Source organism: Triturus cristatus, chromosome 5_2 (genome assembly GCF_964204655.1).
Source record: "Triturus cristatus chromosome 5_2, aTriCri1.1, whole genome shotgun sequence".
Classification (NCBI taxonomy): domain Eukaryota; kingdom Metazoa; phylum Chordata; class Amphibia; order Caudata; family Salamandridae; genus Triturus; species Triturus cristatus.
Window position 1 is genome coordinate 575,368,085 of NC_140588.1, and position 25,664 is coordinate 575,393,748.

At 53.4% G+C, this 25,664-nt stretch overlaps 29 non-coding genes across 29 annotated transcripts; 7 read left to right on the forward strand and 22 right to left on the reverse strand.

Annotated features, from left to right (window-relative positions):
* Nucleotides 1-879: 879 nt before the first annotated feature.
* TRNAE-UUC (transfer RNA glutamic acid (anticodon UUC)) lies at nt 880-951 on the reverse strand. Its single transcript has one exon. It is a non-coding gene; the product is annotated as a tRNA-Glu (tRNA).
* Nucleotides 952-2,403: 1,452 nt separating this feature from the next.
* TRNAE-CUC (transfer RNA glutamic acid (anticodon CUC)) lies at nt 2,404-2,475 on the reverse strand. The gene has a single exon. It is a non-coding gene; the product is annotated as a tRNA-Glu (tRNA).
* Nucleotides 2,476-3,105: 630 nt separating this feature from the next.
* TRNAE-UUC (transfer RNA glutamic acid (anticodon UUC)) lies at nt 3,106-3,177 on the reverse strand. The gene has a single exon. It is a non-coding gene; the product is annotated as a tRNA-Glu (tRNA).
* Nucleotides 3,178-4,623: 1,446 nt separating this feature from the next.
* Nucleotides 4,624-4,695, reverse strand: TRNAE-CUC (transfer RNA glutamic acid (anticodon CUC)). The gene has a single exon. It is a non-coding gene; the product is annotated as a tRNA-Glu (tRNA).
* A 630-nt stretch (nt 4,696-5,325) lies between these two features.
* TRNAE-UUC (transfer RNA glutamic acid (anticodon UUC)) lies at nt 5,326-5,397 on the reverse strand. The gene has a single exon. It is a non-coding gene; the product is annotated as a tRNA-Glu (tRNA).
* A 243-nt stretch (nt 5,398-5,640) lies between these two features.
* On the forward strand, nt 5,641-5,723 carry TRNAL-UAA (transfer RNA leucine (anticodon UAA)). The gene has a single exon. It is a non-coding gene; the product is annotated as a tRNA-Leu (tRNA).
* A 1,126-nt stretch (nt 5,724-6,849) lies between these two features.
* On the reverse strand, nt 6,850-6,921 carry TRNAE-CUC (transfer RNA glutamic acid (anticodon CUC)). The gene has a single exon. It is a non-coding gene; the product is annotated as a tRNA-Glu (tRNA).
* Nucleotides 6,922-7,545: 624 nt separating this feature from the next.
* TRNAE-UUC (transfer RNA glutamic acid (anticodon UUC)) lies at nt 7,546-7,617 on the reverse strand. Its single transcript has one exon. It is a non-coding gene; the product is annotated as a tRNA-Glu (tRNA).
* Nucleotides 7,618-7,860: 243 nt separating this feature from the next.
* TRNAL-UAA (transfer RNA leucine (anticodon UAA)) lies at nt 7,861-7,943 on the forward strand. The gene has a single exon. It is a non-coding gene; the product is annotated as a tRNA-Leu (tRNA).
* A 1,828-nt stretch (nt 7,944-9,771) lies between these two features.
* On the reverse strand, nt 9,772-9,843 carry TRNAE-UUC (transfer RNA glutamic acid (anticodon UUC)). The gene has a single exon. It is a non-coding gene; the product is annotated as a tRNA-Glu (tRNA).
* A 1,446-nt stretch (nt 9,844-11,289) lies between these two features.
* On the reverse strand, nt 11,290-11,361 carry TRNAE-CUC (transfer RNA glutamic acid (anticodon CUC)). Its single transcript has one exon. It is a non-coding gene; the product is annotated as a tRNA-Glu (tRNA).
* A 630-nt stretch (nt 11,362-11,991) lies between these two features.
* Nucleotides 11,992-12,063, reverse strand: TRNAE-UUC (transfer RNA glutamic acid (anticodon UUC)). Its single transcript has one exon. It is a non-coding gene; the product is annotated as a tRNA-Glu (tRNA).
* A 243-nt stretch (nt 12,064-12,306) lies between these two features.
* Nucleotides 12,307-12,389, forward strand: TRNAL-UAA (transfer RNA leucine (anticodon UAA)). The gene has a single exon. It is a non-coding gene; the product is annotated as a tRNA-Leu (tRNA).
* Nucleotides 12,390-13,515: 1,126 nt separating this feature from the next.
* Nucleotides 13,516-13,587, reverse strand: TRNAE-CUC (transfer RNA glutamic acid (anticodon CUC)). Its single transcript has one exon. It is a non-coding gene; the product is annotated as a tRNA-Glu (tRNA).
* A 624-nt stretch (nt 13,588-14,211) lies between these two features.
* Nucleotides 14,212-14,283, reverse strand: TRNAE-UUC (transfer RNA glutamic acid (anticodon UUC)). Its single transcript has one exon. It is a non-coding gene; the product is annotated as a tRNA-Glu (tRNA).
* Nucleotides 14,284-14,526: 243 nt separating this feature from the next.
* On the forward strand, nt 14,527-14,609 carry TRNAL-UAA (transfer RNA leucine (anticodon UAA)). The gene has a single exon. It is a non-coding gene; the product is annotated as a tRNA-Leu (tRNA).
* Nucleotides 14,610-15,735: 1,126 nt separating this feature from the next.
* TRNAE-CUC (transfer RNA glutamic acid (anticodon CUC)) lies at nt 15,736-15,807 on the reverse strand. Its single transcript has one exon. It is a non-coding gene; the product is annotated as a tRNA-Glu (tRNA).
* Nucleotides 15,808-16,437: 630 nt separating this feature from the next.
* Nucleotides 16,438-16,509, reverse strand: TRNAE-UUC (transfer RNA glutamic acid (anticodon UUC)). Its single transcript has one exon. It is a non-coding gene; the product is annotated as a tRNA-Glu (tRNA).
* A 1,445-nt stretch (nt 16,510-17,954) lies between these two features.
* Nucleotides 17,955-18,026, reverse strand: TRNAE-CUC (transfer RNA glutamic acid (anticodon CUC)). The gene has a single exon. It is a non-coding gene; the product is annotated as a tRNA-Glu (tRNA).
* A 630-nt stretch (nt 18,027-18,656) lies between these two features.
* Nucleotides 18,657-18,728, reverse strand: TRNAE-UUC (transfer RNA glutamic acid (anticodon UUC)). Its single transcript has one exon. It is a non-coding gene; the product is annotated as a tRNA-Glu (tRNA).
* A 243-nt stretch (nt 18,729-18,971) lies between these two features.
* Nucleotides 18,972-19,054, forward strand: TRNAL-UAA (transfer RNA leucine (anticodon UAA)). Its single transcript has one exon. It is a non-coding gene; the product is annotated as a tRNA-Leu (tRNA).
* A 1,126-nt stretch (nt 19,055-20,180) lies between these two features.
* TRNAE-CUC (transfer RNA glutamic acid (anticodon CUC)) lies at nt 20,181-20,252 on the reverse strand. Its single transcript has one exon. It is a non-coding gene; the product is annotated as a tRNA-Glu (tRNA).
* Nucleotides 20,253-20,882: 630 nt separating this feature from the next.
* On the reverse strand, nt 20,883-20,954 carry TRNAE-UUC (transfer RNA glutamic acid (anticodon UUC)). The gene has a single exon. It is a non-coding gene; the product is annotated as a tRNA-Glu (tRNA).
* Nucleotides 20,955-21,197: 243 nt separating this feature from the next.
* On the forward strand, nt 21,198-21,280 carry TRNAL-UAA (transfer RNA leucine (anticodon UAA)). The gene has a single exon. It is a non-coding gene; the product is annotated as a tRNA-Leu (tRNA).
* Nucleotides 21,281-22,406: 1,126 nt separating this feature from the next.
* TRNAE-CUC (transfer RNA glutamic acid (anticodon CUC)) lies at nt 22,407-22,478 on the reverse strand. The gene has a single exon. It is a non-coding gene; the product is annotated as a tRNA-Glu (tRNA).
* Nucleotides 22,479-23,102: 624 nt separating this feature from the next.
* TRNAE-UUC (transfer RNA glutamic acid (anticodon UUC)) lies at nt 23,103-23,174 on the reverse strand. Its single transcript has one exon. It is a non-coding gene; the product is annotated as a tRNA-Glu (tRNA).
* Nucleotides 23,175-23,417: 243 nt separating this feature from the next.
* Nucleotides 23,418-23,500, forward strand: TRNAL-UAA (transfer RNA leucine (anticodon UAA)). The gene has a single exon. It is a non-coding gene; the product is annotated as a tRNA-Leu (tRNA).
* Nucleotides 23,501-24,626: 1,126 nt separating this feature from the next.
* On the reverse strand, nt 24,627-24,698 carry TRNAE-CUC (transfer RNA glutamic acid (anticodon CUC)). The gene has a single exon. It is a non-coding gene; the product is annotated as a tRNA-Glu (tRNA).
* A 630-nt stretch (nt 24,699-25,328) lies between these two features.
* TRNAE-UUC (transfer RNA glutamic acid (anticodon UUC)) lies at nt 25,329-25,400 on the reverse strand. Its single transcript has one exon. It is a non-coding gene; the product is annotated as a tRNA-Glu (tRNA).
* Between the last annotated feature and the right edge of the window lie 264 nt (nt 25,401-25,664).

Below are 25,664 nucleotides of genomic sequence, written 5' to 3' on the forward strand. Positions count from 1 at the left end.
CAAGAGCCTTGCACAAGAGATTTTCCTCCCGCCGAGGAAAGCAACTCAAAGGGAACCTTGCGAAAATCAAATTAGGAGCCAGATTGCGGGATGCTAGGCAAACTGTTTGTCAGAAAAGCAAATTCATTTTGAGAAGCCCTGACCTGCGGGAAGGAAAAGCATTCAAGGGCAGAAGAAGGACTGTTCCCTGACCGGGAATCGAACCCGGGCCGCAGCGGTGAGAGCGCCGAATCCTAACCACTAGACCACCAGGGAACCCACAGCCATACAGCAAAAGTTCCTACACTGCTCTCCTAGTGACAAAGCTCATGGGGGCTGAAAGCATATTTTATTCTACAGCGAATATGAATCAGAACTTGAAAAAACACTCATGATTCCACCAGACTGTTTGTCACTTCCAAGCACAGGCCATCCCCTCCCCCGTGCTACTGAACCGACGAATTCCTGTACAATCGGGATCCCCGGGAAATCACAAGAGGGACACCTAGTGGCCGCTGATAGCTCAAAGACAGCTGGTACACCTTCTCACACCTACCTCGTTATTCAGCTTGCTGGAAGAATACATTGCGAATGACCGATTCAAGAGTGCAAGGGAGAAGAGTGCTCCAAAGTAGATGTATACATCGCAGCCGGGTTTTCCAGCAATTTACCTTTCTGATGAGCTGGTACTGCACTTTACGCCCACATAGAGCACCTGACTGGGTGGGGGACTGCGTGCGCATGAAGGTGGCTGAGGGCAATGGGAGCAAAGCAACCTGGGACACAGGGGACCCAGCCCCTTTCCTCTGCTTTCGTCTATAGGTCGGGGTGCCTTTTTAAGGACCTTCGATTAAAAAAAGCTGAGCTGCGTGCACAAATTTCGCACGTCTACGAGGGATCTTCCCTGACCGGGAATCGAACCCGGGCCGCGGCGGTGAAAGCGCCGAATCCTAGCCACTAGACCACCAGGGAGGAGATGCTCTTGTGAGCCTGCCTTGCTCACTTCCTTATTGTGACTAAGCTAACTCCACTGTATAGATTGCCCATAAAGTACGAGTGGGGAAAAGTTAGGTGTCACACAGTGTGTTTGTCATAAGCAATTACCTTTATCCTCCTGCAAAAGCCTTTTTACTCTGCAATCACCTCTTGCTGGACAGCCTGCGCTGGAGCAGCCAGCATGAAAAGGGAGCTGAGTAAGGCAGGGCCTAGGGTCTCACCAGGGTGGCCGAGTGGTTAAGGCGTTGGACTTAAGATCCAATGGACAGTTGTCTGCATGGGTTCGAGCCGCATCCCTGGTATGGGTTTTCAGCGGGTGTGTAGGAACTTGCAGATGCTTTTTTAAAGCATTTTCCTCTGCCCTCCTCACCCTCCCAGTGCCCTTCCTTAACAGTCCCAATTCACGTCTCAGCTGTGGGGTCTGCTGCTACTCTGCACTTAGCATGGATGCTTCCCAAAGCAATGCAGTGCCACCTACGCAGAGCCCCTGCTTAGAGAAATACACCTCCTATGTCTTTTCCCACTGAAGGGAGCAGGAGGAAGTACTTGCTTCCTGGGAAACATGGGCCTGCCACTGGAATTTGTTAACCCGCCTCTTGCGGATTTCTCCCCTTTCTTTGATTTACACCTGCAGGCTCTCCCTTGCCATCGGAGCAGGATCTGCTGATGCAGGCCCGGCTGGATCAAATGTGCAAAGGCTTGTCCCCAGGCCTCGGGAAAAAATTGAGCAGAGATTCCCGCCTCCGCCTCCGCCTCCTCTTGCCTTCCGAACGGGCTTCCAAACGGGCAATGCCCTGACGGGTACCCCACGCCCCACCCTGCCCATGCCCACACCCCTGTATATGAGGGTGACCCATGTCCCTCACCCTCCATGCTCGAACGGAAGACACGTGTGTCCTGAGGGGAGCGCCAGACAGGCATTTCTCCGGCCAGGCAGACCCCTGCAGCACCCGTTAGGCTCCAAAGCTTGTACATTCCCAAGATGCCACTGGTCACTATGCAAATCAGACAGCCCTGGCCACACCCTCTCCGCCGCTGGGCTCTGCTGCTTTCGGTACGTGCAGCTCAGCTTTTTCTTACCCTGAACCAGACTTCCGTTTCAGCAAAAAGGTGGGTTGCAGTGGGTCCGGGATGCCATTTGGAGACAAAGCCTGCGGCCCTGTCAAAGATGACTTCCTGCCGCACACCATGTGGTCAGAAGCCTATGAAAAGAAGCGCACCTCGGAATACAGAATCTCACTTCCTCAAGAGCCTTGCACAAGAGATTGTCCTCCCGCCGAGGAAAGCAACTCAAAGGGAACCTTGCGAAAATCAAATTAGGAGCCAGATTGCGGGATGCTAGGCAAACTGTTTGTCAGAAAAGCAAATTCATTTTGAGAAGCCCTGACCTGCGGGAAGGAAAAGCATTCAAGGGCAGAAGAAGGACTGTTCCCTGACCGGGAATCGAACCCGGGCCGCGGCGGTGAGAGCGCCGAATCCTAACCACTAGACCACCAGGGAAACCACAGCCATACAGCAAAAGTTCCTACACTGCTCTCCTAGTGACAAAGCTCATGGGGGCTGAAAGCATATTTTATTCTACAGCGAATATGAATCAGAACTTGAAAAAACACTCATGATTCCACCAGACTGTTTGTCACTTCCAAGCACAGGCCATCCCCTCCCCCGTGCTACTGAACCGACGAATTCCTGTACAATCGGGATCCCCGGGAAATCACAAGAGGGACACCTAGTGGCCGCTGATAGCTCAAAGACAGCTGGTACACCTTCTCACACCTACCTCGTTATTCAGCTTGCTGGAAGAATACATTGCGAATGACCGATTCAAGAGTGCAAGGGAGAAGAGTGCTCCAAAGTAGATGTATACATCGCAGCCGGGTTTTCCAGCAATTTACCTTTCTGATGAGCTGGTACTGCACTTTACGCCCACATAGAGCACCTGACTGGGTGGGGGACTGCGTGCGCATGAAGGTGGCTGAGGGCAATGGGAGCAAAGCAACCTGGGACACAGGGGACCCAGCCCCTTTCCTCTGCTTTCGTCTATAGGTCGGGGTGCCTTTTTAAGGACCTTCGATTAAAAAAAGCTGAGCTGCGTGGACAAATTACGCACGTCTACGTCTTAGAGGGATCTTCCCTGACCGGGAATCGAACCCGGGCCGCGGCGGTGAAAGCGCCGAATCCTAGCCACTAGACCACCAGGGAGGAGATGCTCTTGTGAGCCTGCCTTGCTCACTTCCTTATTGTGACTAAGCTAACTCCACTGTATAGATTGCCCATAAAGTACGAGTGGGGAAAAGTTAGGTGTCACACAGTGTGTTTGTCATAAGCAATTACCTTTATCCTCCTGCAAAAGCCTTTTTACTCTGCAATCACCTCTTGCTGGACAGCCTGCGCTGGAGCAGCCAGCATGAAAAGGGAGCTGAGTAAGGCAGGGCCTAGGGTCTCACCAGGGTGGCCGAGTGGTTAAGGCGTTGGACTTAAGATCCAATGGACAGTTGTCTGCATGGGTTCGAGCCCCATCCCTGGTATGGGTTTTCAGCGGGTGTGTAGGAACTTGCAGATGCTTTTTTAAAGCATTTTCCTCTGCCCTCCTCACCCTCCCAGTGCCCTTCCTTAACAGTCCCAATTCACGTCTCAGCTGTGGGGTCTGCTGCTACTCTGCACTTAGCATGGATGCTTCCCAAAGCAATGCAGTGCCACCTACGCAGAGCCCCTGCTTAGAGAAATACACCTCCTATGTCTTTTCCCACTGAAGGGAGCAGGAGGAAGTACTTGCTTCCTGGGGAACATGGACCTGCCACTGGAATTTGTTAACCCGCCTCTTGCGGATTTCTCCCCTTTCTTTGATTTACACCTGCAGGCTCTCCCTTGCCATCGGAGCAGGATCTGCTGATCCAGGCCCGGCTGGATCAAATGTGCAAAGGCTTGTCCCCAGGCCTCGGGAAAAAATTGAGCAGAGATTCCCGCCTCCGCCTCCTCTTGCCTTCCGAACGGGCTTCCAAACGGGCAATGCCCTGAAGGGTACCCCACGCCCCACCCTGCCCATGCCCACGCCCCTGTATATGAGGGTGACCCATGTCCCTCACCCTCCATGCTCGAACGGAAGACACGTGTGTCCTGAGGGGAGCGCCAGACAGGCATTTCTCCGGCCAGGCAGACCCCTGCAGCACCCGTTAGGCTCCAAAGCCTGTACATTCCCAAGATGCCACTGGTCACTATGCAAATCAGACAGCCCTGGCCACACCCTCTCCGCCGCTGGGCTCTGCTGCTTTCGGTACGTGCAGCTCAGCTTTTTCTTACCCTGAACCAGACTTCCGTTTCAGCAAAAAGGTGGGTTGCAGTGGGTCCGGGATGCCATTTGGAGACAAAGCCTGCGGCCCTGTCAAAGATGACTTCCTGCCGCACACCATGTGGTCAGAAGCCTACGAAAAGAAGCGCACCTCGGAATACAGAATCTCACTTCCTCAAGAGCCTTGCACAAGAGATTGTCCTCCCGCCGAGGAAAGCAACTCAAAGGGAACCTTGCGAAAATCAAATTAGGAGCCAGATTGCGGGATGCTAGGCAAACTGTTTGTCAGAAAAGCAAATTCATTTTGAGAAGCCCTGACCTGCGGGAAGGAAAAGCATTCAAGGGCAGAAGAAGGACTGTTCCCTGACCGGGAATCGAACCCGGGCCGCGGCGGTGAGAGCGCCGAATCCTAACCACTAGACCACCAGGGAACCCACAGCCATACAGCAAGAGTTCCTACACTGCTCTCCTAGTGACAAAGCTCATGGGGGCTGAAAGCATATTTTATTCTACAGCGAATATGAATCAGAACTTGAAAAAACACTCATGATTCCACCAGACTGTTTGTCACTTCCAAGCACAGGCCATCCCCTCCCCCGTGCTACTGAACCGACGAATTCCTGTACAATCGGGATCCCCGGGAAATCACAAGAGGGACACCTAGTGGCCGCTGATAGCTCAAAGACAGCTGGTACACCTTCTCACACCTACCTCGTTATTCAGCTTGCTGGAAGAATACATTGCGAATGACCGATTCAAGAGTGCAAGGGAGAAGAGTGCTCCAAAGTAGATGTATACATCGCAGCCGGGTTTTCCAGCAATTTACCTTTCTGATGAGCTGGTACTGCACTTTACGCCCACATAGAGCACCTGACTGGGTGGGGGACTGCGTGCGCATGAAGGTGGCTGAGGGCAATGGGAGCAAAGCAACCTGGGACACAGGGGACCCAGCCCCTTTCCTCTGCTTTCGTCTATAGGTCGGGGTGCCTTTTTAAGGACCTTCGATTAAAAAAAGCTGAGCTGCGTGGACAAATTACGCACGTCTACGTCTTAGAGGGATCTTCCCTGACCGGGAATCGAACCCGGGCCGCGGCGGTGAAAGCGCCGAATCCTAGCCACTAGACCACCAGGGAGGAGATGCTCTTGTGAGCCTGCCTTGCTCACTTCCTTATTGTGACTAAGCTAACTCCACTGTATAGATTGCCCATAAAGTACGAGTGGGGAAAAGTTAGGTGTCACACAGTGTGTTTGTCATAAGCAATTACCTTTATCCTCCTGCAAAAGCCTTTTTACTCTGCAATCACCTCTTGCTGGACAGCCTGCGCTGGAGCAGCCAGCATGAAAAGGGAGCTGAGTAAGGCAGGGCCTAGGGTCTCACCAGGGTGGCCGAGTGGTTAAGGCGTTGGACTTAAGATCCAATGGACAGTTGTCCGCATGGGTTCGAGCCCCATCCCTGGTATGGGTTTTCAGCGGGTGTGTAGGAACTTGCAGATGCTTTTTTAAAGCATTTTCCTCTGCCCTCCTCACCCTCCCAGTGCCCTTCCTTAACAGTCCCAATTCACGTCTCAGCTGTGGGGTCTGCTGCTACTCTGCACTTAGCATGGATGCTTCCCAAAGCAATGCAGTGCCACCTACGCAGAGCCCCTGCTTAGAGAAATACACCTCCTATGTCTTTTCCCACTGAAGGGAGCAGGAGGAAGTACTTGCTTCCTGGGGAACATGGGCCTGCCACTGGAATTTGTTAACCCGCCTCTTGCGGATTTCTCCCCTTTCTTTGATTTACACCTGCAGGCTCTCCCTTGCCATCGGAGCAGGATCTGCTGATGCAGGCCCGGCTGGATCAAATGTGCAAAGGCTTGTCCCCAGGCCTCGGGAAAAAATTGAGCAGAGATTCCCGCCTCCGCCTCCGCCTCCTCTTGCCTTCCGAACGGGCTTCCAAACGGGCAATGCCCTGACGGGTCCCCCACGCCCCATCCTGCCCATGCCCACACCCCTGTATATGAGGGTGACCCATGTCCCTCACCCTCCATGCTCGAACAGAAGACACGTGTGTCCTGAGGGGAGCGCCAGACAGGCATTTCTCCGGCCAGGCAGACCCCTGCAGCACCCGTTAGGCTCCAAAGCCTGTACATTCCCAAGATGCCACTGGTCACTATGCAAATCAGACAGCCCTGGCCACACCCTCTCCGCCGCTGGGCTCTGCTGCTTTCGGTACGTGCAGCTCAGCTTTTTCTTACCCTGAACCAGACTTCCGTTTCAGCAAAAAGGTGGGTTGCAGTGGGTCCGGGATGCCATTTGGAGACAAAGCCTGCGGCCCTGTCAAAGATGACTTCCTGCCGCACACCATGTGGTCAGAAGCCTACGAAAAGAAGCGCACCTCGGAATACAGAATCTCACTTCCTCAAGAGCCTTGCACAAGAGATTGTCCTCCCGCCGAGGAAAGCAACTCAAAGGGAACCTTGCGAAAATCAAATTAGGAGCCAGATTGCGGGATGCTAGGCAAACTGTTTGTCAGAAAAGCAAATTCATTTTGAGAAGCCCTGACCTGCGGGAAGGAAAAGCATTCAAGGGCAGAAGAAGGACTGTTCCCTGACCGGGAATCGAACCCGGGCCGCGGCGGTGAGAGCGCCGAATCCTAACCACTAGACCACCAGGGAACCCACAGCCATACAGCAAAAGTTCCTACACTGCTCTCCTAGTGACAAAGCTCATGGGGGCTGAAAGCATATTTTATTCTACAGCGAATATGAATCAGAACTTGAAAAAACACTCATGATTCCACCAGACTGTTTGTCACTTCCAAGCACAGGCCATCCCCTCCCCCGTGCTACTGAACCGACGAATTCCTGTACAATCGGGATCCCCGGGAAATCACAAGAGGGACACCTAGTGGCCGCTGATAGCTCAAAGACAGCTGGTACACCTTCTCACACCTACCTCGTTATTCAGCTTGCTGGAAGAATACATTGCGAATGACCGATTCAAGAGTGCAAGGGAGAAGAGTGCTCCAAAGTAGATGTATACATCGCAGCCGGGTTTTCCAGCAATTTACCTTTCTGATGAGCTGGTACTGCACTTTACGCCCACATAGAGCACCTGACTGGGTGGGGGACTGCGTGCGCATGAAGGTGGCTGAGGGCAATGGGAGCAAAGCAACCTGGGACACAGGGGACCCAGCCCCTTTCCTCTGCTTTCGTCTATAGGTCGGGGTGCCTTTTTAAGGACCTTCGATTAAAAAAAGCTGAGCTGCGTGGACAAATTACGCACGTCTACGAGGGATCTTCCCTGACCGGGAATCGAACCCGGGCCGCGGCGGTGAAAGCGCCGAATCCTAGCCACTAGACCACCAGGGAGGAGATGCTCTTGTGAGCCTGCCTTGCTCACTTCCTTATTGTGACTAAGCTAACTCCACTGTATAGATTGCCCATAAAGTACGAGTGGGGAAAAGTTAGGTGTCACACAGTGTGTTTGTCATAAGCAATTACCTTTATCCTCCTGCAAAAGCCTTTTTACTCTGCAATCACCTCTTGCTGGACAGCCTGCGCTGGAGCAGCCAGCATGAAAAGGGAGCTGAGTAAGGCAGGGCCTAGGGTCTCACCAGGGTGGCCGAGTGGTTAAGGCGTTGGACTTAAGATCCAATGGACAGTTGTCCGCATGGGTTCGAGCCCCATCCCTGGTATGGGTTTTCAGCGGGTGTGTAGGAACTTGCAGATGCTTTTTTAAAGCATTTTCCTCTGCCCTCCTCACCCTCCCAGTGCCCTTCCTTAACAGTCCCAATTCACGTCTCAGCTGTGGGGTCTGCTGCTACTCTGCACTTAGCATGGATGCTTCCCAAAGCAATGCAGTGCCACCTACGCAGAGCCCCTGCTTAGAGAAATACACCTCCTATGTCTTTTCCCACTGAAGGGAGCAGGAGGAAGTACTTGCTTCCTGGGGAACATGGGCCTGCCACTGGAATTTGTTAACCCGCCTCTTGCGGATTTCTCCCCTTTCTTTGATTTACACCTGCAGGCTCTCCCTTGCCATCGGAGCAGGATCTGCTGATGCAGGCCCGGCTGGATCAAATGTGCAAAGGCTTGTCCCCAGGCCTCGGGAAAAAATTGAGCAGAGATTCCCGCCTCCGCCTCCGCCTCCTCTTGCCTTCCGAACGGGCTTCCAAACGGGCAATGCCCTGACGGGTACCCCACGCCCCACCCTGCCCATGCCCACACCCCTGTATATGAGGGTGACCCATGTCCCTCACCCTCCATGCTCGAACGGAAGACACGTGTGTCCTGAGGGGAGCGCCAGACAGGCATTTCTCCGGCCAGGCAGACCCCTGCAGCACCCGTTAGGCTCCAAAGCTTGTACATTCCCAAGATGCCACTGGTCACTATGCAAATCAGACAGCCCTGGCCACACCCTCTCCGCCGCTGGGCTCTGCTGCTTTCGGTACGTGCAGCTCAGCTTTTTCTTACCCTGAACCAGACTTCCGTTTCAGCAAAAAGGTGGGTTGCAGTGGGTCCGGGATGCCATTTGGAGACAAAGCCTGCGGCCCTGTCAAAGATGACTTCCTGCCGCACACCATGTGGTCAGAAGCCTACGAAAAGAAGCGCACCTCGGAATACAGAATCTCACTTCCTCAAGAGCCTTGCACAAGAGATTGTCCTCCCGCCGAGGAAAGCAACTCAAAGGGAACCTTGCGAAAATCAAATTAGGAGCCAGATTGCGGGATGCTAGGCAAACTGTTTGTCAGAAAAGCAAATTCATTTTGAGAAGCCCTGACCTGCGGGAAGGAAAAGCATTCAAGGGCAGAAGAAGGACTGTTCCCTGACCGGGAATCGAACCCGGGCCGCGGCGGTGAGAGTGCCGAATCCTAACCACTAGACCACCAGGGAACCCACAGCCATACTGCAAAAGTTCCTACACTGCTCTCCTAGTGACAAAGCTCATGGGGGCTGAAAGCATATTTTATTCTACAGCGAATATGAATCAGAACTTGAAAAAACACTCATGATTCCACCAGACTGTTTGTCACTTCCAAGCACAGGCCATCCCCTCCCCCGTGCTACTGAACCGACGAATTCCTGTACAATCGGGATCCCCGGGAAATCACAAGAGGGACACCTAGTGGCCGCTGATAGCTCAAAGACAGCTGGTACACCTTCTCACACCTACCTCGTTATTCAGCTTGCTGGAAGAATACATTGCGAATGACCGATTCAAGAGTGCAAGGGAGAAGAGTGCTCCAAAGTAGATGTATACATCGCAGCCGGGTTTTCCAGCAATTTACCTTTCTGATGAGCTGGTACTGCACTTTACGCCCACATAGAGCACCTGACTGGGTGGGGGACTGCGTGCGCATGAAGGTGGCTGAGGGCAATGGGAGCAAAGCAACCTGGGACACAGGGGACCCAGCCCCTTTCCTCTGCTTTCGTCTATAGGTCGGGGTGCCTTTTTAAGGACCTTCGATTAAAAAAAGCTGAGCTGCGTGGACAAATTACGCACGTCTACGTCTTAGAGGGATCTTCCCTGACCGGGAATCGAACCCGGGCCGCGGCGGTGAAAGCGCCGAATCCTAGCCACTAGACCACCAGGGAGGAGATGCTCTTGTGAGCCTGCCTTGCTCACTTCCTTATTGTGACTAAGCTAACTCCACTGTATAGATTGCCCATAAAGTACGAGTGGGGAAAAGTTAGGTGTCACACAGTGTGTTTGTCATAAGCAATTACCTTTATCCTCCTGCAAAAGCCTTTTTACTCTGCAATCACCTCTTGCTGGACAGCCTGCGCTGGAGCAGCCAGCATGAAAAGGGAGCTGAGTAAGGCAGGGCCTAGGGTCTCACCAGGGTGGCCGAGTGGTTAAGGCGTTGGACTTAAGATCCAATGGACAGTTGTCTGCATGGGTTCGAGCCCCATCCCTGGTATGGGTTTTCAGCGGGTGTGTAGGAACTTGCAGATGCTTTTTTAAAGCATTTTCCTCTGCCCTCCTCACCCTCCCAGTGCCCTTCCTTAACAGTCCCAATTCACGTCTCAGCTGTGGGGTCTGCTGCTACTCTGCACTTAGCATGGATGCTTCCCAAAGCAATGCAGTGCCACCTACGCAGAGCCCCTGCTTAGAGAAATACACCTCCTATGTCTTTTCCCACTGAAGGGAGCAGGAGGAAGTACTTGCTTCCTGGGGAACATGGACCTGCCACTGGAATTTGTTAACCCGCCTCTTGCGGATTTCTCCCCTTTCTTTGATTTACACCTGCAGGCTCTCCCTTGCCATCGGAGCAGGATCTGCTGATCCAGGCCCGGCTGGATCAAATGTGCAAAGGCTTGTCCCCAGGCCTCGGGAAAAAATTGAGCAGAGATTCCCGCCTCCGCCTCCTCTTGCCTTCCGAACGGGCTTCCAAACAGGCAATGCCCTGACGGGTACCCCACGCCCCACCCTGCCCATGCCCACGCCCCTGTATATGAGGGTGACCCATGTCCCTCACCCTCCATGCTCGAACGGAAGACACGTGTGTCCTGAGGGGAGCGCCAGACAGGCATTTCTCCGGCCAGGCAGACCCCTGCAGCACCCGTTAGGCTCCAAAGCCTGTACATTCCCAAGATGCCACTGGTCACTATGCAAATCAGACAGCCCTGGCCACACCCTCTCCGCCGCTGGGCTCTGCTGCTTTCGGTACGTGCAGCTCAGCTTTTTCTTACCCTGAACCAGACTTCCGTTTCAGCAAAAAGGTGGGTTGCAGTGGGTCCGGGATGCCATTTGGAGACAAAGCCTGCGGCCCTGTCAAAGATGACTTCCTGCCGCACACCATGTGGTCAGAAGCCTACGAAAAGAAGCGCACCTCGGAATACAGAATCTCACTTCCTCAAGAGCCTTGCACAAGAGATTGTCCTCCCGCCGAGGAAAGCAACTCAAAGGGAACCTTGCGAAAATCAAATTAGGAGCCAGATTGCGGGATGCTAGGCAAACTGTTTGTCAGAAAAGCAAATTCATTTTGAGAAGCCCTGACCTGCGGGAAGGAAAAGCATTCAAGGGCAGAAGAAGGACTGTTCCCTGACCGGGAATCGAACCCGGGCCGCGGCGGTGAGAGCGCCGAATCCTAACCACTAGACCACCAGGGAACCCACAGCCATACAGCAAAAGTTCCTACACTGCTCTCCTAGTGACAAAGCTCATGGGGGCTGAAAGCATATTTTATTCTACAGCGAATATGAATCAGAACTTGAAAAAACACTCATGATTCCACCAGACTGTTTGTCACTTCCAAGCACAGGCCATCCCCTCCCCCGTGCTACTGAACCGACGAATTCCTGTACAATCGGGATCCCCGGGAAATCACAAGAGGGACACCTAGTGGCCGCTGATAGCTCAAAGACAGCTGGTACACCTTCTCACACCTACCTCGTTATTCAGCTTGCTGGAAGAATACATTGCGAATGACCGATTCAAGAGTGCAAGGGAGAAGAGTGCTCCAAAGTAGATGTATACATCGCAGCCGGGTTTTCCAGCAATTTACCTTTCTGATGAGCTGGTACTGCACTTTACGCCCACATAGAGCACCTGACTGGGTGGGGGACTGCGTGCGCATGAAGGTGGCTGAGGGCAATGGGAGCAAAGCAACCTGGGACACAGGGGACCCAGCCCCTTTCCTCTGCTTTCGTCTATAGGTCGGGGTGCCTTTTTAAGGACCTTCGATTAAAAAAAGCTGAGCTGCGTGGACAAATTACGCACGTCTACGTCTTAGAGGGATCTTCCCTGACCGGGAATCGAACCCGGGCCGCGGCGGTGAAAGCGCCGAATCCTAGCCACTAGACCACCAGGGAGGAGATGCTCTTGTGAGCCTGCCTTGCTCACTTCCTTATTGTGACTAAGCTAACTCCACTGTATAGATTGCCCATAAAGTACGAGTGGGGAAAAGTTAGGTGTCACACAGTGTGTTTGTCATAAGCAATTACCTTTATCCTCCTGCAAAAGCCTTTTTACTCTGCAATCACCTCTTGCTGGACAGCCTGCGCTGGAGCAGCCAGCATGAAAAGGGAGCTGAGTAAGGCAGGGCCTAGGGTCTCACCAGGGTGGCCGAGTGGTTAAGGCGTTGGACTTAAGATCCAATGGACAGTTGTCCGCATGGGTTCGAGCCCCATCCCTGGTATGGGTTTTCAGCGGGTGTGTAGGAACTTGCAGATGCTTTTTTAAAGCATTTTCCTCTGCCCTCCTCACCCTCCCAGTGCCCTTCCTTAACAGTCCCAATTCACGTCTCAGCTGTGGGGTCTGCTGCTACTCTGCACTTAGCATGGATGCTTCCCAAAGCAATGCAGTGCCACCTACGCAGAGCCCCTGCTTAGAGAAATACACCTCCTATGTCTTTTCCCACTGAAGGGAGCAGGAGGAAGTACTTGCTTCCTGGGGAACATGGGCCTGCCACTGGAATTTGTTAACCCGCCTCTTGCGGATTTCTCCCCTTTCTTTGATTTACACCTGCAGGCTCTCCCTTGCCATCGGAGCAGGATCTGCTGATGCAGGCCCGGCTGGATCAAATGTGCAAAGGCTTGTCCCCAGGCCTCGGGAAAAAATTGAGCAGAGATTCCCGCCTCCGCCTCCGCCTCCTCTTGCCTTCCGAACGGGCTTCCAAACGGGCAATGCCCTGACGGGTCCCCCACGCCCCATCCTGCCCATGCCCACACCCCTGTATATGAGGGTGACCCATGTCCCTCACCCTCCATGCTCGAACAGAAGACACGTGTGTCCTGAGGGGAGCGCCAGACAGGCATTTCTCCGGCCAGGCAGACCCCTGCAGCACCCGTTAGGCTCCAAAGCCTGTACATTCCCAAGATGCCACTGGTCACTATGCAAATCAGACAGCCCTGGCCACACCCTCTCCGCCGCTGGGCTCTGCTGCTTTCGGTACGTGCAGCTCAGCTTTTTCTTACCCTGAACCAGACTTCCGTTTCAGCAAAAAGGTGGGTTGCAGTGGGTCCGGGATGCCATTTGGAGACAAAGCCTGCGGCCCTGTCAAAGATGACTTCCTGCCGCACACCATGTGGTCAGAAGCCTACGAAAAGAAGCGCACCTCGGAATACAGAATCTCACTTCCTCAAGAGCCTTGCACAAGAGATTGTCCTCCCGCCGAGGAAAGCAACTCAAAGGGAACCTTGCGAAAATCAAATTAGGAGCCAGATTGCGGGATGCTAGGCAAACTGTTTGTCAGAAAAGCAAATTCATTTTGAGAAGCCCTGACCTGCGGGAAGGAAAAGCATTCAAGGGCAGAAGAAGGACTGTTCCCTGACCGGGAATCGAACCCGGGCCGCGGCGGTGAGAGCGCCGAATCCTAACCACTAGACCACCAGGGAACCCACAGCCATACAGCAAAAGTTCCTACACTGCTCTCCTAGTGACAAAGCTCATGGGGGCTGAAAGCATATTTTATTCTACAGCGAATATGAATCAGAACTTGAAAAAACACTCATGATTCCACCAGACTGTTTGTCACTTCCAAGCACAGGCCATCCCCTCCCCCGTGCTACTGAACCGACGAATTCCTGTACAATCGGGATCCCCGGGAAATCACAAGAGGGACACCTAGTGGCCGCTGATAGCTCAAAGACAGCTGGTACACCTTCTCACACCTACCTCGTTATTCAGCTTGCTGGAAGAATACATTGCGAATGACCGATTCAAGAGTGCAAGGGAGAAGAGTGCTCCAAAGTAGATGTATACATCGCAGCCGGGTTTTCCAGCAATTTACCTTTCTGATGAGCTGGTACTGCACTTTACGCCCACATAGAGCACCTGACTGGGTGGGGGACTGCGTGCGCATGAAGGTGGCTGAGGGCAATGGGAGCAAAGCAACCTGGGACACAGGGGACCCAGCCCCTTTCCTCTGCTTTCGTCTATAGGTCGGGGTGCCTTTTTAAGGACCTTCGATTAAAAAAAGCTGAGCTGCGTGGACAAATTACGCACGTCTACGAGGGATCTTCCCTGACCGGGAATCGAACCCGGGCCGCGGCGGTGAAAGCGCCGAATCCTAGCCACTAGACCACCAGGGAGGAGATGCTCTTGTGAGCCTGCCTTGCTCACTTCCTTATTGTGACTAAGCTAACTCCACTGTATAGATTGCCCATAAAGTACGAGTGGGGAAAAGTTAGGTGTCACACAGTGTGTTTGTCATAAGCAATTACCTTTATCCTCCTGCAAAAGCCTTTTTACTCTGCAATCACCTCTTGCTGGACAGCCTGCGCTGGAGCAGCCAGCATGAAAAGGGAGCTGAGTAAGGCAGGGCCTAGGGTCTCACCAGGGTGGCCGAGTGGTTAAGGCGTTGGACTTAAGATCCAATGGACAGTTGTCCGCATGGGTTCGAGCCCCATCCCTGGTATGGGTTTTCAGCGGGTGTGTAGGAACTTGCAGATGCTTTTTTAAAGCATTTTCCTCTGCCCTCCTCACCCTCCCAGTGCCCTTCCTTAACAGTCCCAATTCACGTCTCAGCTGTGGGGTCTGCTGCTACTCTGCACTTAGCATGGATGCTTCCCAAAGCAATGCAGTGCCACCTACGCAGAGCCCCTGCTTAGAGAAATACACCTCCTATGTCTTTTCCCACTGAAGGGAGCAGGAGGAAGTACTTGCTTCCTGGGGAACATGGGCCTGCCACTGGAATTTGTTAACCCGCCTCTTGCGGATTTCTCCCCTTTCTTTGATTTACACCTGCAGGCTCTCCCTTGCCATCGGAGCAGGATCTGCTGATGCAGGCCCGGCTGGATCAAATGTGCAAAGGCTTGTCCCCAGGCCTCGGGAAAAAATTGAGCAGAGATTCCCGCCTCCGCCTCCGCCTCCTCTTGCCTTCCGAACGGGCTTCCAAACGGGCAATGCCCTGACGGGTACCCCACGCCCCACCCTGCCCATGCCCACACCCCTGTATATGAGGGTGACCCATGTCCCTCACCCTCCATGCTCGAACGGAAGACACGTGTGTCCTGAGGGGAGCGCCAGACAGGCATTTCTCCGGCCAGGCAGACCCCTGCAGCACCCGTTAGGCTCCAAAGCTTGTACATTCCCAAGATGCCACTGGTCACTATGCAAATCAGACAGCCCTGGCCACACCCTCTCCGCCGCTGGGCTCTGCTGCTTTCGGTACGTGCAGCTCAGCTTTTTCTTACCCTGAACCAGACTTCCGTTTCAGCAAAAAGGTGGGTTGCAGTGGGTCCGGGATGCCATTTGGAGACAAAGCCTGCGGCCCTGTCAAAGATGACTTCCTGCCGCACACCATGTGGTCAGAAGCCTACGAAAAGAAGCGCACCTCGGAATACAGAATCTCACTTCCTCAAGAGCCTTGCACAAGAGATTGTCCTCCCGCCGAGGAAAGCAACTCAAAGGGAACCTTGCGAAAATCAAATTAGGAGCCAGATTGCGGGATGCTAGGCAAACTGTTTGTCAGAAAAGCAAATTCATTTTGAGAAGCCCTGACCTGCGGGAAGGAAAAGCATTCAAGGGCAGAAGAAGGACTGTTCCCTGACCGGGAATCGAACCCGGGCCGCGGCGGTGAGAGCGCCGAATCCTAACCACTAGACCACCAGGGAACCCACAGCCATACAGCAAAAGTTCCTACACTGCTCTCCTAGTGACAAAGCTCATGGGGGCTGAAAGCATATTTTATTCTACAGCGAATATGAATCAGAACTTGAAAAAACACTCATGATTCCACCAGACTGTTTGTCACTTCCAAGCACAGGCCATCCCCTCCCCCGTGCTACTGAACCGACGAATTCCTGTACAATCGGGATCCCCGGGAAATCACAAGAGGGACACCTAGTGGCCGCTGATAGCTCAAAGACAGCTGGTACACCTTCTCACACCTACCTCGTTATTCAGCTTGCTGGAAGAATACATTGCGAATGACCGATTCAAGAGTGCAAGGGAGAAGAGTGCTCCAAAGTAGATGTATACATCGCAGCCGGGTTTTCCAGCAATTTACCTTTCTGATGAGCTGGTACTGCACTTTACGCCCACATAGAGCACCTGACTGGGTGGGGGACTGCGTGCGCATGAAGGTGGCTGAGGGCAATGGGAGCAAAGCAACCTGGGACACAGGGGACCCAGCCCCTTTCCTCTGCTTTCGTCTATAGGTCGGGGTGCCTTTTTAAGGACCTTCGATTAAAAAAAGCTGAGCTGCGTGGACAAATTACGCACGTCTACGTCTTAGAGGGATCTTCCCTGACCGGGAATCGAACCCGGGCCGCGGCGGTGAAAGCGCCGAATCCTAGCCACTAGACCACCAGGGAGGAGATGCTCTTGTGAGCCTGCCTTGCTCACTTCCTTATTGTGACTAAGCTAACTCCACTGTATAGATTGCCCATAAAGTACGAGTGGGGAAAAGTTAGGTGTCACACAGTGTGTTTGTCATAAGCAATTACCTTTATCCTCCTGCAAAAGCCTTTTTACTCTGCAATCACCTCTTGCTGGACAGCCTGCGCTGGAGCAGCCAGCATGAAAAGGGAGCTGAGTAAGGCAGGGCCTAGGTCTCACCAGGGTGGCCGAGTGGTTAAGGCGTTGGACTTAAGATCCAATGGACAGTTGTCTGCATGGGTTCGAGCCCCATCCCTGGTATGGGTTTTCAGCGGGTGTGTAGGAACTTGCAGATGCTTTTTTAAAGCATTTTCCTCTGCCCTCCTCACCCTCCCAGTGCCCTTCCTTAACAGTCCCAATTCACGTCTCAGCTGTGGGGTCTGCTGCTACTCTGCACTTAGCATGGATGCTTCCCAAAGCAATGCAGTGCCACCTACGCAGAGCCCCTGCTTAGAGAAATACACCTCCTATGTCTTTTCCCACTGAAGGGAGCAGGAGGAAGTACTTGCTTCCTGGGGAACATGGACCTGCCACTGGAATTTGTTAACCCGCCTCTTGCGGATTTCTCCCCTTTCTTTGATTTACACCTGCAGGCTCTCCCTTGCCATCGGAGCAGGATCTGCTGATCCAGGCCCGGCTGGATCAAATGTGCAAAGGCTTGTCCCCAGGCCTCGGGAAAAAATTGAGCAGAGATTCCCGCCTCCGCCTCCTCTTGCCTTCCGAACGGGCTTCCAAACAGGCAATGCCCTGACGGGTACCCCACGCCCCACCCTGCCCATGCCCACGCCCCTGTATATGAGGGTGACCCATGTCCCTCACCCTCCATGCTCGAACGGAAGACACGTGTGTCCTGAGGGGAGCGCCAGACAGGCATTTCTCCGGCCAGGCAGACCCCTGCAGCACCCGTTAGGCTCCAAAGCCTGTACATTCCCAAGATGCCACTGGTCACTATGCAAATCAGACAGCCCTGGCCACACCCTCTCCGCCGCTGGGCTCTGCTGCTTTCGGTACGTGCAGCTCAGCTTTTTCTTACCCTGAACCAGACTTCCGTTTCAGCAAAAAGGTGGGTTGCAGTGGGTCCGGGATGCCATTTGGAGACAAAGCCTGCGGCCCTGTCAAAGATGACTTCCTGCCGCACACCATGTGGTCAGAAGCCTACGAAAAGAAGCGCACCTCGGAATACAGAATCTCACTTCCTCAAGAGCCTTGCACAAGAGATTGTCCTCCCGCCGAGGAAAGCAACTCAAAGGGAACCTTGCGAAAATCAAATTAGGAGCCAGATTGCGGGATGCTAGGCAAACTGTTTGTCAGAAAAGCAAATTCATTTTGAGAAGCCCTGACCTGCGGGAAGGAAAAGCATTCAAGGGCAGAAGAAGGACTGTTCCCTGACCGGGAATCGAACCCGGGCCGCGGCGGTGAGAGCGCCGAATCCTAACCACTAGACCACCAGGGAACCCACAGCCATACAGCAAAAGTTCCTACACTGCTCTCCTAGTGACAAAGCTCATGGGGGCTGAAAGCATATTTTATTCTACAGCGAATATGAATCAGAACTTGAAAAAACACTCATGATTCCACCAGACTGTTTGTCACTTCCAAGCACAGGCCATCCCCTCCCCCGTGCTACTGAACCGACGAATTCCTGTACAATCGGGATCCCCGGGAAATCACAAGAGGGACACCTAGTGGCCGCTGATAGCTCAAAGACAGCTGGTACACCTTCTCACACCTACCTCGTTATTCAGCTTGCTGGAAGAATACATTGCGAATGACCGATTCAAGAGTGCAAGGGAGAAGAGTGCTCCAAAGTAGATGTATACATCGCAGCCGGGTTTTCCAGCAATTTACCTTTCTGATGAGCTGGTACTGCACTTTACGCCCACATAGAGCACCTGACTGGGTGGGGGACTGCGTGCGCATGAAGGTGGCTGAGGGCAATGGGAGCAAAGCAACCTGGGACACAGGGGACCCAGCCCCTTTCCTCTGCTTTCGTCTATAGGTCGGGGTGCCTTTTTAAGGACCTTCGATTAAAAAAAGCTGAGCTGCGTGGACAAATTACGCACGTCTACGTCTTAGAGGGATCTTCCCTGACCGGGAATCGAACCCGGGCCGCGGCGGTGAAAGCGCCGAATCCTAGCCACTAGACCACCAGGGAGGAGATGCTCTTGTGAGCCTGCCTTGCTCACTTCCTTATTGTGACTAAGCTAACTCCACTGTATAGATTGCCCATAAAGTACGAGTGGGGAAAAGTTAGGTGTCACACAGTGTGTTTGTCATAAGCAATTACCTTTATCCTCCTGCAAAAGCCTTTTTACTCTGCAATCACCTCTTGCTGGACAGCCTGCGCTGGAGCAGCCAGCATGAAAAGGGAGCTGAGTAAGGCAGGGCCTAGGGTCTCACCAGGGTGGCCGAGTGGTTAAGGCGTTGGACTTAAGATCCAATGGACAGTTGTCCGCATGGGTTCGAGCCCCATCCCTGGTATGGGTTTTCAGCGGGTGTGTAGGAACTTGCAGATGCTTTTTTAAAGCATTTTCCTCTGCCCTCCTCACCCTCCCAGTGCCCTTCCTTAACAGTCCCAATTCACGTCTCAGCTGTGGGGTCTGCTGCTACTCTGCACTTAGCATGGATGCTTCCCAAAGCAATGCAGTGCCACCTACGCAGAGCCCCTGCTTAGAGAAATACACCTCCTATGTCTTTTCCCACTGAAGGGAGCAGGAGGAAGTACTTGCTTCCTGGGGAACATGGGCCTGCCACTGGAATTTGTTAACCCGCCTCTTGCGGATTTCTCCCCTTTCTTTGATTTACACCTGCAGGCTCTCCCTTGCCATCGGAGCAGGATCTGCTGATGCAGGCCCGGCTGGATCAAATGTGCAAAGGCTTGTCCCCAGGCCTCGGGAAAAAATTGAGCAGAGATTCCCGCCTCCGCCTCCGCCTCCTCTTGCCTTCCGAACGGGCTTCCAAACGGGCAATGCCCTGACGGGTCCCCCACGCCCCATCCTGCCCATGCCCACACCCCTGTATATGAGGGTGACCCATGTCCCTCACCCTCCATGCTCGAACGGAAGACACGTGTGTCCTGAGGGGAGCGCCAGACAGGCATTTCTCCGGCCAGGCAGACCCCTGCAGCACCCGTTAGGCTCCAAAGCCTGTACATTCCCAAGATGCCACTGGTCACTATGCAAATCAGACAGCCCTGGCCACACCCTCTCCGCCGCTGGGCTCTGCTGCTTTCGGTACGTGCAGCTCAGCTTTTTCTTACCCTGAACCAGACTTCCGTTTCAGCAAAAAGGTGGGTTGCAGTGGGTCCGGGATGCCATTTGGAGACAAAGCCTGCGGCCCTGTCAAAGATGACTTCCTGCCGCACACCATGTGGTCAGAAGCCTACGAAAAGAAGCGCACCTCGGAATACAGAATCTCACTTCCTCAAGAGCCTTGCACAAGAGATTGTCCTCCCGCCGAGGAAAGCAACTCAAAGGGAACCTTGCGAAAATCAAATTAGGAGCCAGATTGCGGGATGCTAGGCAAACTGTTTGTCAGAAAAGCAAATTCATTTTGAGAAGCCCTGACCTGCGGGAAGGAAAAGCATTCAAGGGCAGAAGAAGGACTGTTCCCTGACCGGGAATCGAACCCGGGCCGCGGCGGTGAGAGCGCCGAATCCTAACCACTAGACCACCAGGGAACCCACAGCCATACAGCAAGAGTTCCTACACTGCTCTCCTAGTGACAAAGCTCATGGGGGCTGAAAGCATATTTTATTCTACAGCGAATATGAATCAGAACTTGAAAAAACACTCATGATTCCACCAGACTGTTTGTCACTTCCAAGCACAGGCCATCCCCTCCCCCGTGCTACTGAACCGACGAATTCCTGTACAATCGGGATCCCCGGGAAATCACAAGAGGGACACCTAGTGGCCGCTGATAGCTCAAAGACAGCTGGTACACCTTCTCACACCTACCTCGTTATTCAGCTTGCTGGAAGAATACATTGCGAATGACCGATTCAAGAGTGCAAGGGAGAAGAGTGCTCCAAAGTAGATGTATACATCGCAGCCGGGTTTTCCAGCAATTTACCTTTCTGATGAGCTGGTACTGCACTTTACGCCCACATAGAGCACCTGACTGGGTGGGGGACTGCGTGCGCATGAAGGTGGCTGAGGGCAATGGGAGCAAAGCAACCTGGGACACAGGGGACCCAGCCCCTTTCCTCTGCTTTCGTCTATAGGTCGGGGTGCCTTTTTAAGGACCTTCGATTAAAAAAAGCTGAGCTGCGTGGACAAATTACGCACGTCTACGTCTTAGAGGGATCTTCCCTGACCGGGAATCGAACCCGGGCCGCGGCGGTGAAAGCGCCGAATCCTAGCCACTAGACCACCAGGGAGGAGATGCTCTTGTGAGCCTGCCTTGCTCACTTCCTTATTGTGACTAAGCTAACTCCACTGTATAGATTGCCCATAAAGTACGAGTGGGGAAAAGTTAGGTGTCACACAGTGTGTTTGTCATAAGCAATTACCTTTATCCTCCTGCAAAAGCCTTTTTACTCTGCAATCACCTCTTGCTGGACAGCCTGCGCTGGAGCAGCCAGCATGAAAAGGGAGCTGAGTAAGGCAGGGCCTAGGGTCTCACCAGGGTGGCCGAGTGGTTAAGGCGTTGGACTTAAGATCCAATGGACAGTTGTCCGCATGGGTTCGAGCCCCATCCCTGGTATGGGTTTTCAGCGGGTGTGTAGGAACTTGCAGATGCTTTTTTAAAGCATTTTCCTCTGCCCTCCTCACCCTCCCAGTGCCCTTCCTTAACAGTCCCAATTCACGTCTCAGCTGTGGGGTCTGCTGCTACTCTGCACTTAGCATGGATGCTTCCCAAAGCAATGCAGTGCCACCTACGCAGAGCCCCTGCTTAGAGAAATACACCTCCTATGTCTTTTCCCACTGAAGGGAGCAGGAGGAAGTACTTGCTTCCTGGGGAACATGGGCCTGCCACTGGAATTTGTTAACCCGCCTCTTGCGGATTTCTCCCCTTTCTTTGATTTACACCTGCAGGCTCTCCCTTGCCATCGGAGCAGGATCTGCTGATGCAGGCCCGGCTGGATCAAATGTGCAAAGGCTTGTCCCCAGGCCTCGGGAAAAAATTGAGCAGAGATTCCCGCCTCCGCCTCCGCCTCCTCTTGCCTTCCGAACGGGCTTCCAAACGGGCAATGCCCTGACGGGTCCCCCACGCCCCATCCTGCCCATGCCCACACCCCTGTATATGAGGGTGACCCATGTCCCTCACCCTCCATGCTCGAACAGAAGACACGTGTGTCCTGAGGGGAGCGCCAGACAGGCATTTCTCCGGCCAGGCAGACCCCTGCAGCACCCGTTAGGCTCCAAAGCCTGTACATTCCCAAGATGCCACTGGTCACTATGCAAATCAGACAGCCCTGGCCACACCCTCTCCGCCGCTGGGCTCTGCTGCTTTCGGTACGTGCAGCTCAGCTTTTTCTTACCCTGAACCAGACTTCCGTTTCAGCAAAAAGGTGGGTTGCAGTGGGTCCGGGATGCCATTTGGAGACAAAGCCTGCGGCCCTGTCAAAGATGACTTCCTGCCGCACACCATGTGGTCAGAAGCCTACGAAAAGAAGCGCACCTCGGAATACAGAATCTCACTTCCTCAAGAGCCTTGCACAAGAGATTGTCCTCCCGCCGAGGAAAGCAACTCAAAGGGAACCTTGCGAAAATCAAATTAGGAGCCAGATTGCGGGATGCTAGGCAAACTGTTTGTCAGAAAAGCAAATTCATTTTGAGAAGCCCTGACCTGCGGGAAGGAAAAGCATTCAAGGGCAGAAGAAGGACTGTTCCCTGACCGGGAATCGAACCCGGGCCGCGGCGGTGAGAGCGCCGAATCCTAACCACTAGACCACCAGGGAACCCACAGCCATACAGCAAAAGTTCCTACACTGCTCTCCTAGTGACAAAGCTCATGGGGGCTGAAAGCATATTTTATTCTACAGCGAATATGAATCAGAACTTGAAAAAACACTCATGATTCCACCAGACTGTTTGTCACTTCCAAGCACAGGCCATCCCCTCCCCCGTGCTACTGAACCGACGAATTCCTGTACAATCGGGATCCCCGGGAAATCACAAGAGGGACACCTAGTGGCCGCTGATAGCTCAAAGACAGCTGGTACACCTTCTCACACCTACCTCGTTATTCAGCTTGCTGGAAGAATACATTGCGAATGACCGATTCAAGAGTGCAAGGGAGAAGAGTGCTCCAAAGTAGATGTATACATCGCAGCCGGGTTTTCCAGCAATTTACCTTTCTGATGAGCTGGTACTGCACTTTACGCCCACATAGAGCACCTGACTGGGTGGGGGACTGCGTGCGCATGAAGGTGGCTGAGGGCAATGGGAGCAAAGCAACCTGGGACACAGGGGACCCAGCCCCTTTCCTCTGCTTTCGTCTATAGGTCGGGGTGCCTTTTTAAGGACCTTCGATTAAAAAAAGCTGAGCTGCGTGGACAAATTACGCACGTCTACGAGGGATCTTCCCTGACCGGGAATCGAACCCGGGCCGCGGCGGTGAAAGCGCCGAATCCTAGCCACTAGACCACCAGGGAGGAGATGCTCTTGTGAGCCTGCCTTGCTCACTTCCTTATTGTGACTAAGCTAACTCCACTGTATAGATTGCCCATAAAGTACGAGTGGGGAAAAGTTAGGTGTCACACAGTGTGTTTGTCATAAGCAATTACCTTTATCCTCCTGCAAAAGCCTTTTTACTCTGCAATCACCTCTTGCTGGACAGCCTGCGCTGGAGCAGCCAGCATGAAAAGGGAGCTGAGTAAGGCAGGGCCTAGGGTCTCACCAGGGTGGCCGAGTGGTTAAGGCGTTGGACTTAAGATCCAATGGACAGTTGTCCGCATGGGTTCGAGCCCCATCCCTGGTATGGGTTTTCAGCGGGTGTGTAGGAACTTGCAGATGCTTTTTTAAAGCATTTTCCTCTGCCCTCCTCACCCTCCCAGTGCCCTTCCTTAACAGTCCCAATTCACGTCTCAGCTGTGGGGTCTGCTGCTACTCTGCACTTAGCATGGATGCTTCCCAAAGCAATGCAGTGCCACCTACGCAGAGCCCCTGCTTAGAGAAATACACCTCCTATGTCTTTTCCCACTGAAGGGAGCAGGAGGAAGTACTTGCTTCCTGGGGAACATGGGCCTGCCACTGGAATTTGTTAACCCGCCTCTTGCGGATTTCTCCCCTTTCTTTGATTTACACCTGCAGGCTCTCCCTTGCCATCGGAGCAGGATCTGCTGATGCAGGCCCGGCTGGATCAAATGTGCAAAGGCTTGTCCCCAGGCCTCGGGAAAAAATTGAGCAGAGATTCCCGCCTCCGCCTCCGCCTCCTCTTGCCTTCCGAACGGGCTTCCAAACGGGCAATGCCCTGACGGGTACCCCACGCCCCACCCTGCCCATGCCCACACCCCTGTATATGAGGGTGACCCATGTCCCTCACCCTCCATGCTCGAACGGAAGACACGTGTGTCCTGAGGGGAGCGCCAGACAGGCATTTCTCCGGCCAGGCAGACCCCTGCAGCACCCGTTAGGCTCCAAAGCTTGTACATTCCCAAGATGCCACTGGTCACTATGCAAATCAGACAGCCCTGGCCACACCCTCTCCGCCGCTGGGCTCTGCTGCTTTCGGTACGTGCAGCTCAGCTTTTTCTTACCCTGAACCAGACTTCCGTTTCAGCAAAAAGGTGGGTTGCAGTAGGTCCGGGATGCCATTTGGAGACAAAGCCTGCGGCCCTGTCAAAGATGACTTCCTGCCGCACACCATGTGGTCAGAAGCCTACGAAAAGAAGCGCACCTCGGAATACAGAATCTCACTTCCTCAAGAGCCTTGCACAAGAGATTGTCCTCCCGCCGAGGAAAGCAACTCAAAGGGAACCTTGCGAAAATCAAATTAGGAGCCAGATTGCGGGATGCTAGGCAAACTGTTTGTCAGAAAAGCAAATTCATTTTGAGAAGCCCTGACCTGCGGGAAGGAAAAGCATTCAAGGGCAGAAGAAGGACTGTTCCCTGACCGGGAATCGAACCCGGGCCGCGGCGGTGAGAGCGCCGAATCCTAACCACTAGACCACCAGGGAACCCACAGCCATACAGCAAAAGTTCCTACACTGCTCTCCTAGTGACAAAGCTCATGGGGGCTGAAAGCATATTTTATTCTACAGCGAATATGAATCAGAACTTGAAAAAACACTCATGATTCCACCAGACTGTTTGTCACTTCCAAGCACAGGCCATCCCCTCCCCCGTGCTACTGAACCGACGAATTCCTGTACAATCGGGATCCCCGGGAAATCACAAGAGGGACACCTAGTGGCCGCTGATAGCTCAAAGACAGCTGGTACACCTTCTCACACCTACCTCGTTATTCAGCTTGCTGGAAGAATACATTGCGAATGACCGATTCAAGAGTGCAAGGGAGAAGAGTGCTCCAAAGTAGATGTATACATCGCAGCCGGGTTTTCCAGCAATTTACCTTTCTGATGAGCTGGTACTGCACTTTACGCCCACATAGAGCACCTGACTGGGTGGGGGACTGCGTGCGCATGAAGGTGGCTGAGGGCAATGGGAGCAAAGCAACCTGGGACACAGGGGACCCAGCCCCTTTCCTCTGCTTTCGTCTATAGGTCGGGGTGCCTTTTTAAGGACCTTCGATTAAAAAAAGCTGAGCTGCGTGGACAAATTACGCACGTCTACGTCTTAGAGGGATCTTCCCTGACCGGGAATCGAACCCGGGCCGCGGCGGTGAAAGCGCCGAATCCTAGCCACTAGACCACCAGGGAGGAGATGCTCTTGTGAGCCTGCCTTGCTCACTTCCTTATTGTGACTAAGCTAACTCCACTGTATAGATTGCCCATAAAGTACGAGTGGGGAAAAGTTAGGTGTCACACAGTGTGTTTGTCATAAGCAATTACCTTTATCCTCCTGCAAAAGCCTTTTTACTCTGCAATCACCTCTTGCTGGACAGCCTGCGCTGGAGCAGCCAGCATGAAAAGGGAGCTGAGTAAGGCAGGGCCTAGGGTCTCACCAGGGTGGCCGAGTGGTTA